The sequence below is a fragment of the Lissotriton vulgaris genome, chromosome 6 (assembly GCF_964263255.1).
Source record: "Lissotriton vulgaris chromosome 6, aLisVul1.2, whole genome shotgun sequence".
Classification (NCBI taxonomy): domain Eukaryota; kingdom Metazoa; phylum Chordata; class Amphibia; order Caudata; family Salamandridae; genus Lissotriton; species Lissotriton vulgaris.
Window position 1 is genome coordinate 1,716,875,395 of NC_141694.1, and position 23,151 is coordinate 1,716,898,545.

Here is a 23,151-nt window from a genome sequence, read left to right on the forward strand (position 1 = left end):
ATATTGTATTAATAAAAAGTAAGTCTAAAATATTTATAAAAACACTCGTAATTTCATCAGTATATAGAAAACGTGAAAAGAAACCTCATAAAAAACAATTCATGAGATAAAAATAGAAAATAGAATAGAAAAAGTGGAAGCAATGCATATAAATATTAGAAAACTACCAAGTCTATGCATGGAAGAGATTTGTCCTAGTGTGGATAACAAGGAACCTGACTATCCAACACTTATATACAAATAAGTTTATTATAAAACAGGTAAGAACCTTGAAGCAGAGATTCCAGATGGACAACAGGGAGTCTGACTGTCCACCTCGGAACGGTCAATGGCAGGAACATTAAGTCACGAGAAAAAAGAAATATATATATATATATATATATATATATATATATATATATATATAATGATGACAATTTTGTGCAGTATAAATATAAGTCAGGAAATCAAGGGCCTAAAGAGACTAATATATATGTATATTCAGTGAAAATTCATTGGTTTTATTTAAACCAATGAATTTTCACTGACGGCACTCGTGACCAAGAGACTAGGTCTCGAAATGTGTTGAGTGAGTTTGCCGGTATATTTGCTAATAAAATACTGCTTTAATGCAACTGATAGTCTGTGGTGGCTGTTTTTCCAGTTCCTGGAGAGGTGTACAGCGTTGTTTGGATTGATTAAGAGGTTCGCCCCCTTTACCACGGGACCGCCGTCATAAGAGGCGGGGACATGGTGTTCTCAACGGCTGCCGAGATTAACTGCTATACATATATATATATCCTTTCAAAAACAAATGGTCCATTATCGGTGCGCGTTTTGCTTAGATGGTGCTCGTGTCGAGGTCAGACCATACCTCGCAGTTAATTGCTTCATCAAAAGATTGCACTGCACTCCAGAAGTCGTGTGGGTTTAAAGGAGCTTTTAATAAAGCATAGTTCAACCCACCATTACCACCACCAAACATTTCGACCAAGAGATGGTCTTTGTCAAGTTAAGTGAGTCCTTGTCGTTTTCACCCTTTATAGTGTCCCTCTATGACCAGTTAGATTGCATTCTGGGACTTGTATTTCCAATTTAATCACAGTTTTTTCTTTATTTCATTTCAATGTTGGAATTACATATAGTGTTCTTTTGGAACTTTATCATTTCTATTTCCAATTCACTTAGTAGTGTATGAGTCATCACATCATCATGGATTTAAAAGTTATTCAAAATGCGCATTTTGCATGGTTCAGTCCATATTTTTGTTTTTACACTTTGTAGTGTTTTGCTGCTTCTCAATCTGTTTAAACATCATGAAAAAAGCATAATTCGGTTTGTTTTACGCATTTGACAACATTTGGGACATGTGTTGTGTTGGTTGCCAATTAGTACCATTTATTTGGCTCACAGTTTTATTGTTTGTGATTTGGTTGCTTTACGGGTATAGTACCCAAATTGTAGTAGTGCCTCTGCCGATCTTAATGCTGTTATAGATGTATATGTAATTCCTCATCTCCGTTCAGTCCAGACGGAGTCTTTGTTCTGAACTGGATGATCAAGCGCGATTCCAATCTTCTTCGTATGTTCTCCCAGTTCAATTTATGTTGAGTATGCAGATATTTCGCTACCGCATAGTTCATGTCTTTGTTGTGAATTGCCCTTAGATGTTCCAAAATTTGTTTGCGTAGAGGGAAGAAAGTGCTTCCAATGTAGCGTAATCCGCAGGTACATTCTATCAGGTTGACAACATAAGTTGTCTCACAGGTGATTCTTTCATTTATTGTGAAAGTTTTCCCTTTGGGGTCTTTGATGTTTGTCCTCCCAATTTTGCAAGCTTTGCATTTGTTAGAGTGAACAAATCCTTTTTGATTCTCTGTCAGCCACGTTGATGGTTTTTTGGGAAAAAAATGTCTGTTCACAAGTTTATCTTTGAGAGATGCAACTTTGCGATAGGTTATATTGGGGTTGGATCTGATTATTTTTTCAATATCAGGATCTTTTTCAAAAACACTCCAAAATTTTTGCAAAATTTTCTGAATTTAAAGCTTTCTTTGCTGTATGTAAGAATTAATCTTGTTTTGTCCTCCGTTGTATTTTTAGCTTTAACAATTAGAGTTTCTGCTCTCTGTATTGTTTTTGCTCATTCTAAGCCTTCCTGTACATCTCTGTGTTTGTATCCTCTATGCATGAATTGTTAATCAGTGTCTTTGAACCTTTTTCCTGCCAATTCATCTGCAGAGCAATTTCTCCTCATTCTTATGAATTCTCCATACGGGATGCTTTTGATCAGGTTGGGTGGATGGAAGCTCTTCCCATGGACTATGCTGTTTGTTGCAGTAGGTTTGCAATACATTTTGGTATGAATCTGACTTTGCTCTATTTCTATTTGAACATACAGGTATTGTATTGTTTTGGAGCGGATGTTGTAGGTGAACTTCAAGCCTATACTGTTGTTGTTCAAGATGTCAAAGTACTATTTGAATTCACTAGGACTGCTGAGCGAGCGGGACCACTAGCTCAATTTTACCATACTCGCCTGGGCCCATAAAACATTCACACCTTGAACTAGTAGTCCTGCCTAACTAAATTACTAATTAATTGCCTATCATTGCCTTGAGGTCCTTTTTAGGACTTATACCTGTAAACCATGACTTATCAATCCTTGTCACTGTTGCTATAAGTCCTAGGGATCAAAAAGGAAGTTACAATAAACAGGCAATATTTGAACACTTTTACTTTTCCTGTAATAACCACAGACTCGGGGAAAGTTTTAAAAGCTTTAGCTGTGCAAGATTTTCTGAGTCAAGAGAAGGTCCACAACACAGTGACCATAAATTTTACGAGCAAGAATATAACTAATAGGACATAAAGTTTGTAAGAAAGTACAGTAACACCTGTATACATCGGTACCTGGGAAGGGTGAGAAAGGGAAATAGCACAAGGACATACCACATAGATTATATTTACCTAGAATGGTGCAATGACCAGTCCTGGCCCGAGGCTGGGGCAAATAAGGACCGGGCTCCTGACAAATCAGGTGCCCACGGGACAAGACAGGTGCAGATCAGGACAGGTGACCTCTGCTAAGTGGAAAGCCAACATCACACCCGTCTCTAGCAAATTTAGTACCCCGACTGGGTAATCGATAATTTCCCCCAACACCTTGAATTTTCTGACAGAGTGCTCCACCAGCACCTCTGCTCTCGATCTCCTATAGCATGCGTTTAGTCAGTGACAGGTCAGCTACTCGGACAAGTCGGACAATTTCTCTATCTAAATCTACCTCAGTTATACCGTTTTGAGGACAATGTACCACCCATAAATGTTGCAAATCTATGTGTTCCCCTTCAGTGATTGGTTGGAAAGACGAGGCGAGGTCATCATACCATACTAAGATGAGGTAATTTCATTATTGGTTTCAGTTGATTCCGGTTACCGCCTATAATTTATTTTCCCATGTACTTTTATTTCACCCAGCAATACTGTTCAACAAATTTGATACGATTTATATAGCTTCAGTTCCTCCTGAGGTCAGAAGGGCATTGTCCTATGGACATCGTGGGTAAGATGATTCTTGGCTGTGATTCAATGGCAATGGTTCAGCAACTTCGGAGCTAGAGTGCGCATGCACAGCTTTGTCCAAGATGGAGATTGTGTCAGTATTCAGGCCCAAGTATGAGCTAGCAGCAAAGTCATAGAGAAACACATTAGAATACAAAAATAAATGAATGCACTGTATACCACTTATCTCAACTCTAACCCCACTACTTTATTTTAACTTTTGCATTAATAGTTAAGCAGAACGAACAAGCTTAGTATAAGCAGCAGCTTAAGCATTAGCATGTGAGGTTTAAAGCGCAGAAGCAAAAGATTTCCCACCAAAAGCAGAGATACGTCACACCACGTAGATGTGGTGGACGCATGCGCAGTAAAGTTCCCGCGTTTTTGGGCAGTCATATTAAGACACCCGGGTTAATGTTAGTAAAAGCACATTAACAAGCTTCCCCTAGATACTAGAAATGTTGTAAAATGCAAATATTAATGGACAAAACATGTTGGTTAATTTATTACATGTTATTTTGAGAGGACTGAGTCAAAGGAAGTTTCTCTACGTATGAAACCTTGCTCGATCAATCCCCTCTTTGATGATATTTTATATCATCACAAATTAGGGAACCAGATGCCAACTTCAACACTCTCCCAGTTCAATTTCTTCAATTACTTGGGGAGTTTTCTTTTCACTTTTGTTCTGGTAAATTTTCATTCTCTTGTATATGTCCCCCTTTAGTTCTTACATTTGAATTTCATCTAATTTTCTTTGTCTTATTCACCGTGTACCTTTTTCTATTTCTGCTGCATTTGCACTAAATCATTATCGCCAATATTATTAGTGATATCCTCATTATTGGCACAGTACTTTTCCTACAAAACTTCTACCTACATTAGAAATCCAATTACAGACAGAGGAGAGACCATCTGTTGGTCTTTTCCAAGTACTATCAACCTCCAGTGGTTTCAGTTCTTCTGATGTAAGCAAGCCTCAGCTAGGCCTACCAGTGCAAGGGTTTCGCCCTTCTCTGCACAGAGTCCTCAGACCATAGGAAGAAGTTGGCACAGAAACTGGAAAATAGAAAAGCATAGTTTATTAAACCTTTAAAGGTGGTACTACAGTCCACGAACACCCTTCAGTATTGTATAGAGTAGCACACCGAACTAAAGCACATGGCCCCTTTTATACACAATGAGGGGGCTCAAAAGAAGGCGGTACAAAATACAAGAGCAGTTTTATGTACATATAAGGGCTTTTTGGAAGGCACAATCGATGAGTGGGCAGAGTTAACAGTTTCCAGAAACTAGTAAACACATTCCTATCTGGAACTAATTAGTAACAGCTTCAGACCGTACTGGGCATGTCTGGGCATGTTCAAAGCGGGGGATGCTAAATATAGTCTGTTGCCAGGCAGACTTCAGGCGCAGTTAACAAGGAGGTAGGACAAAGCACATGATGAGCACATGGCGATGTATGGCATACAAAATGGCCACTATGAATACAAAATGGATTCGGTTCATTTGCTACGATAATGGCCAAATACATCACCCCCTCTCAAGCCCTCTGCGACTCCCTAGCCTCATTCTTCCACAACAAAATTGCAGACATCCACAACAGCTTCGACAACCGACCCAAAGACCAACCCCCTGCAGGACCCCCACCCCCCCTGAATATCCTCAATGACTGGAAGCCAATCTCCACTGAAGACACCCTCCGTCTGATGAACTCTATCCACTCAGGATCCCCCACTGACCCATGCCCACACCACATCTTCAACAAAGCAGACTCCATCATAGCACCACACCTTCGAGACGTTATCAACTGCTCCCTCAACTCCGCAACCTTCCCGGAAAGCTGGAAACACGCCGAACTCAGCGCCCTTCTGAAAAAACCCACAGCGGACCCCACCGAACTCAAAAACTACCGCCCTATCTCACTCCTTCCATTCCCGGCCAAAGTCATCGAGAAAGCGGTCAACAACCAGCTCGCCGCATTCCTCGAAACCAACAAATCCCTCGACTCCTCACAATCCGGCTTCCGAGCCAAGCACAGCACTGAAACCGCCCTCATCGCAGCTACAGACGACATTCGAACTCTACTGGACAATGGAGACACAGTCGCCCTCATCCTCCTCGACCTCTCTGCAGCCTTCGACACGGTCTGTCATAGCACCCTTTTACAACGCCTCTGAAATGTCGGAATCCAAGGAAAAGCACTGGAATGGATCACCTCGTTCCTCACCGGAAGAACCCAGAGAGTCCGCCTTCCACCATTCAAGTCCGAGGCCACTGAAGTCATCTGCGGCGTACCACAAGGATCTTCACTCAGCCCCACCCTCTTCAACGTATACATGAGCCCCCTCGCGATCATCGCACGCCAACACAACCTCAACATCATCTCCTACGCCGACGACACTCAACTGATCCTATCACTCACCAGAGACCCTAACACTGCCAAAACCAACCTGCATGAAGGAATGAAAGAAGTAGCCGAATGAATGAAGCACAGCCGTTTGAAACTGAACTCAGACAAAACAGAAGTCCTCATCCTAGGCACCTCCCCCTCCGCCTGGGATGACTCTTGCTGGCCAGAGGCCCTTGGAAAAGCACCCATCCCGACGGACCACGCACGGAACCTGGGCGTCATCCTGGATTCCTCACTCTCGATGAACAGACAAGTCAACGCCGTTTCTTCATCCTGCTTCAACATTCTTCGCATGCTCAAAAAAACATTTCGCTGGATCCCCACCGAAACCAGAAAAACAGTCACCCACGCTCTGGTCACGAGCCGACTGGACTACGGAAACACCCTCTACGCCGGTACCACCGCAAAACTCCAGAAAAAACTCCAACGCATCCAGAACGCTTCAGCCAGGCTCATATTAGACATCCCGCGTAAAGAACACATCTCCGGCCACCTGAAAAGCCTCCACTGGCTCCCCGTCAATAAGAGGATTACTTTCCGGCTCCTAACCCACGCACACAAAGCACTCTACGAAATCGGACCCGAATGCCTCAACACACGACTGTCCTTCTACACCCCCCCCCGCCAGCTACGATCCTCCAACCAGGCCCTGGCCACTGTACCTCGCATCAACAAAACCACCATGGGAGGTAGATCCTTCTCCTACCTGGCAGCTAAAACATGGAACTCACTTCCCACTCACCTTCGCCTTACTCAGAACCACCTAGCATTCAGAAAGCAACTTAAAACGTGGATATTTGACAAGTAAGTCCCCACCCTCTTCAAGCGCCTTGAGACCCTCTGGGTATGTAGCGCGCTATATAAATGTTTTGACTTGACTTGACTTGACTTGAATCGCTGTTGATTTACAACAGACAACCCTTTCAGCATTAGCTGAAGACATTCGACTTCTCAGGATAAGCTAGATACTCATCCCTTATATCAATTACCATCATCTCAGCTATCTCCTGGTTCAAATTATTTTGCATTTTGACTTCTGCAACATTTCTTTTGGTCAGTATGCAAGCAGTAATACACATAGAACATATCATCGGACTATACTGGATACACACACAACAGGTGAAGACTAATGCAATTATTATACATAGAGAAGTCAGTACTTTCCATCCCCAGGCAGAAATTAGAGTCCAGAACCATCCTGCAAGAGTCCACGTAACATTGTCTGTATGGAGGTCTGCAGCGATCTTATGGAGTTTATTGATCACTTTATACACTGTTGGTGTATGATCTGGGATGAACACACAGCAACTACTACCTATAATGCGGCATGCACCACCTCTATCTGCTAACATAACGTCTAGAACCATTCGGTTCTGTAAAGCAACAATTCTAGCAATTTGCAATTCTTCAGTGAGGTTTCCTAGGGCTACAGCTGCTTGATCTGTAACAGCTTCTACAACTCTAGTTAATCATCGCACTTTTCTACTATTTAACGCAGCACCCACAAAGAAGAAAAATCCTAAATTAAAATCTACATATTGTTGCAGGCTAGTATCTGTTTGATCTACATCATCAGTATTCAAGGTCCTCTTATACCGATTTACAGTAATATTGTTGAATAATGTAAGATCTCGATGATACAATGGAGGTGCCAGAAACACAGGGGGCAACAAAAATGACAAGTAATAAACACCTGTCCACCCAGCTGGTAATCGATAATATCCATGATTTCCACACACAAAATAGGTGTTATGTGAAGCTAAAAAGGTAGTATTGTTCAAGCCATCTATATTCAAAACAGTAATACTGTCGCTGATCCCAACAGGAATATGTCCAATGCTCTGTACACATAATTCTGCTTGTGCTTGAGTAACAGAAATGCCAAAATGTTCACTTTTAACTCAGTCTCTTGTGTTGGTGAAGATATACGGCGTTGAAATATTGTCCAGTCGATATTCCTACCATTCCCATTTAGTTCCATTCGCTTGGGGATACCCATCTTTGTCTTGATGACACTCTTTATTCAACTGGAAAAGCAGTCTGCCCACTGTAGGCTTCCTAGTTGCAAAAAGCAGGGTATACTAGGCTCAACAGGAGCCATTATGCAAAAAAGGGAGAGGTATAAACAGTGTACCTCCTTTCTTTTGATGTGCAAGCATCATCCCACAAATCCAACAGTTCATGGCATTTGTAGCAATGTGGGTATGATGTAGCATCTGAATAAAAGTGTTATTAAGATATGATTGTCCGTGTTTCAATTCTTGATATGGGAGCGTAAAGAAATAATTCTCCTCAGGTGTCGGTGTAGTAACAACAAACAATTCACGAGCAGGAGTTGTCTCCTCAACAGACCATGTTATTGTTGCCACAATCACCAGGACAACAATAAACCCTACAGCACAAACATTTTTCTTCTTTTCCATTTTAACAAAGCACAAAACAACTCTTCCTGAAACTAAAGTAGTTGTCAGAGCTCTTACCCCTGGGCAGCCGTTGATTTCTTCACCACGGGCCAAGACGAGTGTCACTACTCTAATGCAGGGCTGATCTCCCCCCTTGCCACATCGGCTCTCCATATCACTAACCCAGGGAATGCTCAGACAACTTTCACAAGCACTGCATACTCTTTTCTCGGTCTCAAATTATATCTCATTGCTCCAGGGATTGTCTGGTCCGGTAAGAACTCCTCAGATCCGTCAGGTGTCACAGTGCGGCCTTTCTCCGCAGTCAGAACCTCTCAATATTCGGTCAACACAGCAGGCTCCACCAAGGTAGGAAGTACTCGCCGACAATGGGTGCTGTGGATCCATTTTTTCCGGTTCGTGACTCGAACTGCTGTCCTCGTGGCAAGTAACACTTGCTCTGGTCCACGCCACCTCGGCTCCAAACTGCTCGAACTCTCGAAGACCTTGATCATGACATGGTCACCAGGTCGGAGTTCATGGCCTTCACCTGTAGATCTGTCAGGAAGTGTTTCTCGAACCTGTTGATGGATAGAAACCAAGTTATCAGTTGACTGTGCCAAATAGTCATTCATTAAGACATAAGGTACCTCATACACAGAACTTGGTTTAGGAATTCCCCAAATATTCATGGGCCTACCAAACAGGATCTCATAAGGGGTGAGACCTGTCCGAGAATGAGGCACAGATCTAATAGACAACAATGCCAGTGGCAACGCATCTGGCCAAATCAGAGAAGTAGAAGCCTGTATCTTGGCTAATTTCAGCTTCCGAGTAGCATTGTATCTTTCAACCAATCCTGCTGATTGTGTGTGGAACACTGCATGAAACTTCTGTTTGATCCCTAATCCTTTCAGGACATACTTGATAACATCCCCTGTAAAATGAGGTCCGTTATCACTCCACAAAAATCTACAAACACCATAACAAGGGAAATATTCCTTCAAAAGTACCTTTGCCGTAGTAATTGCAGTATTGTCCTTTGTAGGGTACGCCTCAATCCATTTACTGAAGGCACATACCACCACTAGAACATACTTCAGATTATTGCAGCATTCAAGCTGAATATAATCCATCTGCAAAACTTCAAAAGGTGCAGTTGGTGTAGCAAACCCTCCTGCTGGAGTTTGTGTTCCTTTTCCAGGATTGAATTGCAGGCAAGTCATGCAGGACTGTACTACTCTCTTGGCTGTGCTAGCAATTTCTGGATGCCCTCAAACTTGCGTAAGCAATTTCACTATTGCTGAAGCTCCAACATGTGCTAGCCCATGTACCATCTGAACCATAGGTTGTACAAAAGCTATAGGCATGTTCCATCTATCCATCTGTTTGTATCGCCAACAACCTTCATCATCCAACTCTCCATCCTTGGACCATTGCTCCTGTTCTTTGTCAGAAGCGGTCCTTTTGTATCTCTAATACTTCTTTTCTAACATTGTGCCACCGCTCAGCTTGTGACTTCACTACATACATAGAACTAGTGTTAGGCTGCATCGCAGTCTCACGTGCCACTTGATCTATAAAAGCATTTCCTTGTCCCACCTTATCAGTCACTTTCTTGTGCGCACTACATTTCACTATAGCTATTTTCTTTGGATATGTTAATGCAGTCAAAATATTATGCAGTAATTCTCCGTGCATTATCTGCATCCCGTGTGATGTGAGAAAAACTCTTTCCTTCCAGAGCAGGCCAAAATCATGCGCCACTCCAAAAGCATAGCGGCTATCTGTATAAATATTCACACGCAAACCTGTACTAAGCTCACATGCTCGTGTCAAAGCAATTAGTTCTGCTGCTTGAGCTGACTTCTGTTGTATGCGAGCTGTCTCCACTATTGTGTGAAGTGTAGTAATTGCATATGCGGCTGAAGTTGTACCATCCGGTAACTTCAGACAAGACCCGTCAACCCACAATTCTCCATCTACATCTGGAAGGAGCATATCTTGCAAATCAATATGACCCTTTGTCTGTTCCTCAGTCAGGAAAATACAATCATGTGTTTCTTGCACCTCAGGCTGAGTCGCCGGAAATGGCAACAACGTGGCTGGGTTTAGTGTTGCACATCTCTTCAGTGTAATATGAGGAGCTAACAGCGTCAGCTCATATCCTGTCAGACAAGCACTATTTAAATGCTGCGTCTTTGTTTGATTCAAAAGGGCATCAACAGCATGGGGTACCAGCACAAACAGTTTATGTGATAAGACTATCCCTTCACTCTGGCTTATTGACACAGCTGTTGCTGCAACTGAGCGAAAACATCCAGGCAACGCTCGAGCCACAGGATCAAGTACTACTGAAAAATATGCACAAGGGCGTTGCTTATCACCATGTGTCTGTACTAAAACTGACAATGCACATCTATCTCTCTCGTGTACATACAATGTAAAGGGCTTCGTGTAATCTGGAGTACCTAACACTGGTGCTGAACAAAGGGCTTGTCGTAACTGTCGAAAAGCATTCTCGCATTCATCTGTCCATGGAAGGGGTATTGGAGTGTCTTTTGTCAAAAGTGCTAACAAAGGCTTAACAATGTATGAAAATCCCACTATCCGTATCCTACAAAAGGAAGTAAGACCTAAAAATGCTCGAACTTCTTTCGGTGTAGAAGGTACTGGTGTGTCTAGAATTGCCTGGATGCGATCTGATGTGAGTGCACGCCCCTCCTTAGACAAAAGGTGACCTAAGTAGGTTACCTTTGGTCTACAATACTGCAATTTCTTTTTCGATACTTTGTGATGATGTGAAGCAAGGAAAGAAAGCAAGGACAAAATTCATTGTTCACATTGTTCAGGGGTATCGGCTGCCAACAAGATATCATCGACATATTGTATGAGTGCCACACCTTCGGGCAGAACAAAAGAATCAAGTTGTCTTTTTAATGCTTGGCTGTAAATACTAGGACTCTCAGTATAGCCTTGAGGAACTCTACAAAATCTATAAATCGATTATTCAAAGGGAAACCAAACAGATATCAGCTATCAGGATGAATAGGGATCGAAAAGAAAGCGTTCTTCAAGTCTATAACAGAGAATGTGGTTGCAGTAGGTGGAACGAAAGTAAGAAGTGTCGTGGTGTCAGAAACCACTGGGTATTGTGGCACCACTATCTTATTCACCTCCCGTAGGTCAATTATAAATCGATAAATCCTAGTATCAGTATCTTTCTTCAAAATTGGGAGAATCGGACTGTTACATACATTAAATGGAACTTCTTCAACAACTCCAACTGCAATAAGATCTTTTACAATTTGTGTGAGTGCTTCCTCACCCTCCTGTGAAATTCTGTATTGAGGCAAATGTGGTAACACAGCTCCCTCCTTTACACTAATATGCACCGGGGGAATAACCATCTGTCCCACATCAGTATCTGAAGTAGCCCACAAAGTTTTAGGTAGGGAGGCTAATGCAGTATCTTCTTTAAGAAGACAAACTCTTTCCATTACTGGGTAATTATCATTAAAATCACACGTACTCCTTCAGGGGAACATCTTATTGTGGCTCTGAAATACTTGAGCATATCAAGACCCACAATATTAACTGGTGTATTTGGGGAGAGCAAAAACGGGCATGGAGCAGCAAATTTATCAACATGAAATGCAAGTGGCTGTGATAATGGGCTAAGGGAAGGTGTTCCATCGAACCCTATTGATGTGATTGTTAAGCCAGACAGGGGAGCCGTCGGAACCAATTGTTTAGACATAGCGCAACGAGTAGCTCCTGTATCAACCAGAAACTGATCAGTAGAACCCAAAACATGTGCTGTAACATAAGGACCCCTCTGATCTACTGGAACTTCAACTGATTCCTTACCCCATCCTACGCAATCCTATGCATAAGCAGAATCATGTAAATCAGGCTGCACATAATCAGACATCTGGTATTGGTTGCGCCTGTCAAAAGTATTGAACCCATTTTGTACCCGCACATTAGAATCAAACCTAGCGTGATCGCTCGTGTTGCCTCCGGGTCCTGAATATCCTGCGCGATTTCTCATTGGCCCTCGACCACAACATAACGTTGTGAGCGCAACAATGGACACTCATCTGCCCAATGGCCAAATTTCCTACAATACGGGCATTGATCAACAGCCAAATTCGAACGAGTGTAGAAGGAACCATAAAATCGTCGTCCGCCTCTATCATTACCTCTAGGAGGTGAACCATAAACCTAAGATAACATAACCTTTGTTTTCAATTCCTTAGACTTTTTATCCTCACTACCCTTCGCTTCTAATTCCTGACGCTCATAATATTGAGCCATCGTCAGGAGGGATGCCGGAGACGAGGTAGTCCAAGAGCTTTCACTAGCTTTTAAACGGCTAGCCACTCTTGGTAATAGATTCGTAACATACTTATCTACAAACAAATGTCGGCCCGAATCATCCGTTAGCGACTGGCCACTAAAATCATGAAATGCTTCCTCGAAACGCGTAAAGAAATCTGAAACCGATTTATCTGTCTTTTGCTTACACAATGCTAAAATAGTCCAATCAATCTTTTTAGGGGGAATAATAGTTTTTAACTTAGTTAATATTGCAACAGGAAGATCTAAAATCAACTGACATGGCTTTTTCGCTGGTTCCCTATCCTCATCTTCCGTCTCTATCTCCTTCCATGATGCCCCATACGCTGCACGTTCATCGACTTTACGCACGGATCTCCACATATCAGGCGGTAATATTAGCCCGAAAAATAAATCGATACCAGCTAATGTCATGGTACAAGAATTTATGTCTCCCTCAACTTCTTCGTAGAAAGCGGCTGGATTTTTCCGCGGGTCAGGCAATGCAGCTTTAAGTGCCATGACATCTGCCCTATTCCAGGGAGTATACACCCAATGATAAATAAAATAACCTTTAGCATCTACAGAGGACTTATCATCACTTGTACCCGCTCCCTTAGGAGGAACATATAAAGGTGCGGCCTCTCGCATAGGCTTTGCATGCACTATTGCGGTCTTATCTGTTCCAAAGATAGATGATTGTTTCCTCTGCCGAGCGAATCCGTCCGTGCATCTGCATCTGTTTTCCGTTTCTCCTCTCGCATACGAAGCGCCTCAGTTCGTAGTTTGAACAACCGTCTTATCGTATCAGCCATCTGGGGGAGAGTAAGAAGCCCATTACGTAGTTGCTTACAGTCGGTTGCTACATTATCAGGTTCTAAAACACCAGAAACTTTCCGAAACATGTCGGCAACTTCTTCAGCAAAGTGCTCAGTAAAATATAATCGTTCTCTGTCCTGCCACTCCTGTAAACTATCTAAGATATTAGAAACAGTAACAGAATCACAAAGTGCTTGACGAGAATTTTTTTTTAAGTTCTGCCGCACGTTCAGCCGACAGCATAGAGCGAGTATCTGGTTTTGTTCGATCTGACCTGGAATCGTCGTCTTCATCTGATGGAGCGGGCAGAACGGCATACGGAGGCAGAGGACGATCTAGAAAATAAAAATCATCTTGTGATTTATTAAGGACAGGATAAAGAGGTTGCCGAACAGCATATTGGCCAGATATCTGTAATCTGCGCTCCTTCTCCTGTCTCCAATTCCTTCACTTCTTTCTTCCTTAATTCTTGCACTTTTTCATACACATTCTTCCGTTGCTCTTTTTCAATCAGCGCTTGCTCACGTTTCTCACGCTCACGTACTTCTTTCACCCACATTCGCACACATTCAAACATATCTTTCCGCTCAAACATACACTGTTCCACATACTCAGTCTTTCGCATATCAAATGACCCATACATTGGCCAAAAGTCAGGATCCTTTCGCGTGTATTTCCTCCATAATGCACTGTACATTATAGAAGAAAGACCATATTTTATATACATCTCTCTAGTAGGCGTCCCCTCTGGGGGAGCCGGTTGCGATTCCTCAAGTCTTAACCGGTTATTTCCACAAAAGCAGCACATCCTACGAAGTGCGCTAAAAGCAGGCATCCCAAAAATAGTGCGAAATATGCAGTATTATAATCAAAGTAGCACTTAAAGTATCTGTAATACGTTGTGCCTTTCAAATCAAAATCGCAATTTTAGGGAAAAATCTCCTCATTACCTGCCTACATGTGTTGCAACGCATATATTTCACTTACACATACACATCATGACTAGTTATACTAAACCAAAATTGCCACAGCAAGCATATCCTAAAACTGCCTTGCCAATCCCAGGCTTCCAAAACCCACAGCAAGTACCGTACAACGGTTCTTACCAATCACAGGGCGTCCAGATTCCAACTGCCAAGTTCTAAATTCGACCAAACGGCCACTGCACGGCAAGCCAACAGAAGAGATCTCAGTCGAGGACCGGCACCACCTGGATGGTAAGATCGCAAAGAAAGGAACAACGCCTTGGATGCCAAGACTCGGGTCTCCTTTGGCATGCGATCGCGTCCGCAGCGAGATTCCAATCCTTTGTCATGACCACTCCTTCGGGCATCCGAGTCGCCGATGAGCCCCACCTGTCGGGCGCCAATTGATGTAAGCAAGCCTCAGCTAGGCCTACCAGTGCAAGGGGTTCGCCCTTCTCTGCACAGAGTCCTCAGACCATAGGAAGAAGTTGGCACAGAAACTGGAAAATACAAAAGCATAGTTTATTAAACTTTTAAAGGTGGTACTACAGTCCACACAACACCCTTCAGTATTGTATAGAGTAGCACACCCAAACTAAATCACGAGGCCCCTTTTATACACAATGAGGGTGCTCAAAAGAAGGCGGTACAAAGTACAAGAACAGTTTTATATACATATAAGGGCATATTGGAAGGCACAATCGATGAGTGGGCGGACTTAACAGTTTCCATAAACTAGTAAACACATTCCTATCTGGAACTAATTGGTAACAGCTTCAGACCGTACTGGGCATGTCTGGGCATGTTGAAAGCGTTGGATGCTAAATATAGCCTGTTGTCGGGCAGACTTCAGGGGCAGTTAACAAGGAGGTAGGACAAAGCACATGATGAGCACATGGCGATGTATGGCATACAAAATGGCAGCTACGAATACAAAATGGAGTTGGTTCATTTGCTACGATAATGGTCAAATACAGCATGTCTTCTGCTAATGCTTAACCTAATCGCTGTTGATTTACAACACTTCTTCGAAATGAGTAATGTTCCTCACATACCTTCCAATTTTATCACTTTCATCAGTTATGTAGGTGCAACAATGTTGCGCCTTTAACATTCTACAGACTCCGCCCTCTTTTGCCAATAATATATCAAGAGCAATTCGGTTTTGTAAAGCCATTGATTTGATCGCAAACAATTCGGTATTGATCAATAAGAATCCTCCAGCAGTGTCAGTCGATAAGCGATTCACCACTGGAGACAGTTTACAAATTCTTTGTGTATTCAGAATTACTCCCACTAAAGGTATCAATGCACTAAATATATCACCTACAATTTCTGCAAAACTAGCTCTTTTATAACGTGTTAGTTCATTTTCGTGTCTGCTTCCAGAGATTCTTTTTACATGGTATACTTTCGGGAATGCTATTCCGAAATAGCAACTCCCATACCAATGATAGGGAAGCTTAAAGTAAGCTGTGTTCCCACAAATATATTAGACTCCAGGAAATACTGGATCAGTTCCCCCTTTTAGTCCCCAACCCCCAATTATGAGGAAATTGTGTTCACATTCACTGGAACCAATAAACACAATGTTATACTCAGATTTCTTTCTATGGAGACAGATTCTCCACATCTTTACAAAATTCAGAGACATAGCAGCATGACTCCTGCCAGTTGCCATAAATTCCTCCCTTTTAGCCCATTTGGGTTTCGGTTCAGTGGCTTTTCTATGAAAATCCTGTCTCCTTTTCTCTACTAAATGTAATAATATCTTTTCCTCGTCGTGTAATCTACAAGTTAAATTGTCTTTGTGTGTTTCAGCTATATCTATTGCTTTCATTGTTAGAAAATATTCACCCTTGAATTGTGAGTCTTTACTACTAAGGACAGGATTCATTCTTCTACGGATAGGGATTTCAGAGAAAATTACTTCTATGTTGAAAAATAGTAATACTGTAACCTTCCAGTTTTATAAAACAGACTAGTTAATATGCTACAGGAAATACCATAGGTCAGGGGTAAATGATGGTAGGTAACACCTTCAGCTACAGATGCTGGTAGTTTCATACATACATAACAATCGCTGATTTGCATTGTCTCTACATAGTGTACTAACAGATTAGCGGATACATTCATCTCTGTTTCATTTCTACTTCTAAAGTGATGTATTTCTATCTCATCTGGTGCTTCTAGGTCCATTCTAGCTTGTTTGTGATGCGCTATCTTTCAGTGTATACTAGTGTCATTCTGTTTAGCAGCCATCAAGTAAGGTATTGCTATTGTCAGTTTGAGCCAAACTATGAGTACTATCAATACACTACATGTGCATATTCTAGAGCATGTCATTATACAACTTCTTTTCGAGTTTCCAGTAACTCTTTTATCAGCCATTTTGACTAAGGAGGCTTAACCCCTCTTTAAAAATTGTACACAGAATACTCCTGTGATTTTATCTCAAGTTGGCCTCACTTCTTCAATGTATTGATCAGCAATCAATTTTCGTCACTTTCATCACTGATTTCCACATTCTCTAAATCTTTAAGGAGGACGTAAGTCCATTCAGGGCCTTTGAATGAATTGTTCAACTTTTTTAGGCGTGGACTTCTCCTTCTTTGATTGCTTGTGGTTGGTTCACTTGGACTTGTTACTTCGCCCACCTGTACAGGTTCTTCATCTATTGTGACCAGGCGATATTTCAGTCTTTTAACAAAACCAGGCCATTTATCGCCTTTTTTAAGTCTTTTAGCGGGCACTGTGCTTTCTAACTCTTCAAACTTTCTTTTTTGTTTTCTTTAAGTTGTGGCACAACTTGATTTTCGTCAACCTCAGGTATCCTCTCTAACTGATCTTGTCCAGGTCTTATTACTGTTGACTGTTCTGCCTGGATGGATTCTTCTAGACTAATCTGACCTGATTCAGGATATGACTTTGTTGGCCCAGGAGTTTTTTCTTCATCCTGAACCCGTTTTACTAATCCTGTCTGGTCCTGAACAGGTCTTGCAGATTCTTGATTGTCTTCCACCTGTGTGTTTTGACTAGTACCTATCTGTCCCTCCTCAGACAGAGGTGTTCTGATGGGGTTTTTGTTGGTCTGAGTGTATTGCTCTTTCCTTATCTTGTTGTAAATGAATCTCGGACTCTGGTATAAATTTCCCGATTCATGCCCTTATATAGGTGTGCTTTATCATTCCCTTATATAGGCATAGAAATCATTACCATATTTGGCCTAAACCATACAGCCCAAATACGGCATACATACATCCACTAAGCTCCAAGAATTAAAAACGTTTCTTGGAAAAACCCGCCTTCAGCAGCCCAGGACTTCCCCCTGCTTGAATATTAAGTTCTCCTAGAACTACCGGCGTTTTCCAAGAAATGAGCCTTTGAGTGACGTTATTAAGTCCAAACATGCGTCAAACTCGGCACCTTCAAAGTATAAATATGCCTTGGTTTGCCTAAACAAACACACGGTGGTTTGGAGCAGATCGACTATCTACTTGCCTGACGCCCTGCAGCAGCAAGTGCCGAAGGAAGCCGACCCTCCAACAGACGCATTGCGAGACTCTGTCATTTCTCCTGCCGAGAAATCCAGCTCCAGTGTTTCCAGGCTACCCTTTGGGTATCTGGGAAATCGAGTCCCGAGAACGAGATACAAGACCTCTTTCATTCTAGAACAAAGGTACATAGCTGATTAGATCTCCTAGAGAATTATTGGAATCCGATTCCTGGCAGAGAACTCCAAGACTTAAACTCCTCCTCTTATACTCCCTCCCCTTTTCCAGACTTAGGTTAGGTACACCGGGGTAGGCGTATTCTAGAAGCACCGGTTGAGTATTTTAGTCATCCTTTTATCACTGTATGTATTTTATGTATTTTATACATGTTATGCACTTTATGGCTTAGAAACTATATCATGCTTTTACAGTACTACTTTATAATACTGTTCGTATTATATGCATTGTACTTCATAGTAAGCTTTGCTATTGTCGCAGTTCATTTTCAATGCTTGAGAAAGAAGACTGTTCAATAAATACCTTTTTTATTGAAAATGCCCGTCTCTCTATTTCTCTTGCACCTCTGGTGAAACTAAGCATGCACGATTGACTGAGTGAAATAGTTATCTATTGTTTCCGCAACTCTAGAGATTTGATTTCTTATTCTTGGGAAACAAAGTTGTCATTTTTTATGCGGTTGACAGAAACTAATCCCTTCTTGTTTATTCGAGAAAGTTTCTCTAGTGACCTCTGAGCTAGCTGGCACTCACAATTAAGTCTAATATAGCCGGTAGAGACCTAGTAGACCTCAGTCCTACGTCTAAACTACAGGATATATTATTCCAATGCGCAGAGCCTAGTGGGAATATAGGAACTACACTACATGGCGCCCAAAGTTTGGTAAAGCGATAATTTAACGCTAGATACTAGAGTAACTCAGTCGTGCTTTTCACACAGACCCCTCTTTCCCGTAAAAACGCCAATAGATGCCAGGAGTGGGTGAAAGGGCATAATATCCCCCAAAACTTAGTAGGACGAGAATCCTATGTATTAGTTTTTGGTTTAGTCAATGTTGAAGGATACAGTGTTCCAAAATATTGTGCACCTAATCTTTGTTTCCTTGAAAATTGTTCTGCAGAACTTTTAGTAAATAAAAATGTCGGAGAGTGACGACGAAAGAGAGAGAGCTAGAATAGCAGCTCAAACAATCTTAGATGACACCGCTCTCCAACAAAAAGACCCGGATGCTATATTCATCCCGGCAAATATAAGGAAAACCATAACTATAAAAATGATAGAAAATAGGGTATCATCGAGAGGTGGTAAAGTTGTATTTGTGATAGAGGCACATGAATATCGGCAGACAGAGGTATTCTATTCATGGATTACTTTTCCACAAGCAAATCCAGTAACACAGGAGTTCCACTACTACAAAAGCAGAGGAACCTCCAGAGGAATACGTTCCTTTCGAGGACGTTGAAATTCCACTAACTTACCAAGAGCATCAGCTCTGGTTTAAAGGCGCCCTAAAACATCAAAATCACATTACCAGGCTCGGTCCACTAGGTAGACCAGGAGCTACATGGCCGGTTCTAGCCAGCTATACACCACATCCTGACATTGAAGAAATGTCAGACAGGGAACTTTTAGCTCAGCTGAAACAATTAATAAAAATACATAGACAATTGGTTCAATATCTTTAACAGTCCAACCAGCGATAAAACTTCCGCAACACACCCCGTACCAGGGGAACACAAACAAAATTACACCACAGACTATACAGTCAGTCATTGGCAAGTTACCCGCCAAAAGGGAACAAATTCCATTTTGGCTAGCACAAAAAAGTACTCAAATAGAGGCAGTGTTCCCCGGTAGTAGACCTCATGAAAAACACAGAATTCTGACAATCTGTTTACCAATGGGGATTGCACCACATGTGGAGGACTGTGAATCTTGGGTACAGTCTTTGCTCCAACCTACACAAAAACACAAGGTGTATCGTCCATGGCGGTAATACCAGACGTTCTGAGACAAATTCAGAATGAATATGGCCCAGAACTAGCCTTAAATCTAGGTATGAAATTACTGAAAGATTTCAAACAGGTCTCAGCTATATTATTAGCTAACATTAGAGGTGAAGCAGCATCCGTGGCAATCCGCCAGAAGTTAAAAGAAACAGATATAGCAGACCAACCTTATAAGCTTGACAGAATTATTGAAAAATCATATGAAGAATTAGGTAGAGATAGTTTGGGTGGAAAACCATTGAAGCCCCTGCTAACTGAAAATACTGAAAAAACATTTATTAAGAATAATCTCATTACTCCAAAAAAGAAGTGGGAGTGTAATGAACAAACTCTTCCTAGAGAAAAATATTCTCAACCCAGAGGAAGATCTCCCCAACAGAGAGACAAGTCTCCCCGAAGGGAGCCCTCTGAAAAAAGATATAATCTTAGGAATAGGGATAATTAAAAAAAAACTGATAGATATCAAGATAATGATACATGTCCCTCTCAATCTTTTCAGACTTCCTCGCAGAAATCGGAAAGAAGAGGATGATCAGAACACAAGGAAGAACGCTTCAAGACCAAAGACAAGGAACCCGTTCACCAAAGTAAAAAAGCTCAGTTTTCCAAAAAAGAAGGTAGCAAGCATAAAAGTCAGACATGCCGAGGATCTTGAGAACACAACTCAAGAACGGGGAATGGGCTCAGACAATGCTAGACAGCGCAGCAGAAGTAACCATAGTTCGCAAGATCCTGAAGGTTCATTTGGAGACAGTGGACTTGAATGAATGCATTCAGGTTGAAACTGCTGACACCAGGGTTAGTATAACCCATAAGTTATATGAAGTAACACTCCGGATGGAGGGGGACATAACTAGAAAAATAAGAGCACTCTTTTGGGAGAAGCTCTCTAAGGGCTATGACATTCTTCTAGCTGAACAAGACTGGCCACCTTAATTTGTCAGGGAGTGCCCACATGGCGAAGAGATACACTTCCAGCCATTACGAAGGTGACAGTACGGAGGAGCAGGGAGGCCGAATTTTCGTTAAAAGATATCTTCTTTTTCCCAATCATGAAAATATCCGGATGATCAGTTATCATCAATTGATTGTACCTAGATACCCAACTGATACAATAGTTGGTCAAAAAGTATCCAAGAAGCTACTCCCTTGAACAACAGTGGCTCCTCCGTGCACATAGAAGGCCCTATATTTGATCTGTAAGCTCAAAAGACTGTGATTATTATCAGAGAAGCCCACAGCGAGCTGGAAAGCAATTGAAAAGCTCTTTTTACTCAAAATACAGATACGGAGTCAAATGTCTTTAATGTCCTGATGAAGGTGTCAAGATTGATTAGCACCGAAACGCCGCATCGACTGTTTTATCTTTGACTGTAACTATATCTATTGCACTACCACTGTAGGTGGTTTTTTAAATGTTTTTTATTATGTTTTAGATTGTAACCCAGTTGGGAGGAAGAAAATAAATTGCACCATTGAATTTTATACTTTTTGTGTACTTACCAGTCACTTTACTTTAGTTGCCTGCTCTGATTTGGTTATTAAGTTTATTAGTGGTGTGTGGAATAACTCCACTATCCAACAGAGACCCCCCAAAGTTTGTCTCAGCGATCCTAGCCTGCTACACTTATGACAGGGACCTATAACCTTTCTCTGAAGAGATAATTATGCCAGCCTTCTCTAATCATATTCCAATTCATAAAAAATATACATATGCCAGAAAATGGGCAGTAGCCCAAGCTCCAGCATTATATAAAAATCACGCAGGATGGGATGAGGATTCTCCTCACAATAAACTCCAGTTAAAAAAACAGCCCACTGCACAAAGGCAGTACCCAGTTAAGCAAGAAGCTAAAAAACAGGTCAGGGAGATTTTAAATCAGCTTGAATATCAAGGGGTGATTAAAACATGCACCTCATCTATGAAAAATCCTTTGTTTCCTGTATCCAATCCAGACAATTCATATCGTCTAGTATTGGATTACAGACACTTAAACTCTTGTTGCAAAACATTTTCATACAAAACTCACACAGTGCAGCACTGATGAATAACATCGTGAGCAAAAAATATAAAACAACATTAGATATTTCAAATGGATTTTTCTGTCAAAATATTGCACCAGAAAGCAGGCATTTGACCACTTTCTCAATATTGAGGACACAGCGACAATTTTGTCGTCTCCCTCAAGGATTCAAGAATAGCCCAGGGTTATTTTCAGCGTATGATGATGAGGCATTATCTTACGTTGATGACATCTGTCTTACGGATGACGACTTGGACGAGCACTTGAAAAGAGCGAACACCATAATACTTGGGTTCGCTTCTGAGGGGTATAAAGTCAATTTAAAAAAAATCAAGAATTGCACACCTCAATGTCATATTCTTGGCATATGAATTGTCAAGTGAAGGCAAAAGCCTAGCAGCAAACTTTCTAGAGAAATGTGCGCTTCTCCACCCCCCCAAAAACGCTGAAAAATGTACAATCAATTCTAGGTTACCTGAATTTTGGAAGAACTTACGTTCTGAATTACGCAGAAAGGGTTAAACCTCTCCACGAATTAATCAAACCTGATTTTAAACCGACGAATTGGACTCAAACACCCAGAAATTTTGCGTTCGGTCCAAACAAACATGTTAGCAAAAACTAAACTAGACACAAGCGAAAACATGCGTAACCTTGTAATCCAAATCATCCCAGGTAGACGCGGATTTACGTACCGAACCTTTAATGAAGGAGAAACGGTACCAATAGCTTATAAATCACACTTGTACACAAAAGCAGAAATGAAGTTCACTTCTACAGAGAAAATTCTGACAGTGGTTCAAACTGCTGTAGCAAAAGAGAGAGCTCTCGCGCAGGGTAAACGCATAATGATCATTACACCTGTACCCGCCTTAGAGGCAGTGACAAGAGCAAGGATTCCTAATTCAAAAGCTCTACATCCGAGATGGATACAATGGGTTAACTCTCTTGCTGCAACAGACGTTCAATACTTTTTTGACCCTAGTCTAAAGACACAAGAATTTCTCCAATATGAACACGAATGTCCTCTGCCGACCGAAATTCTTCCTCTTGAACATTATGGCTGTATAATATATACAGATGGATCAGCACAGCCCGCAATTGGGGGTAAGCAAGCCTGTAG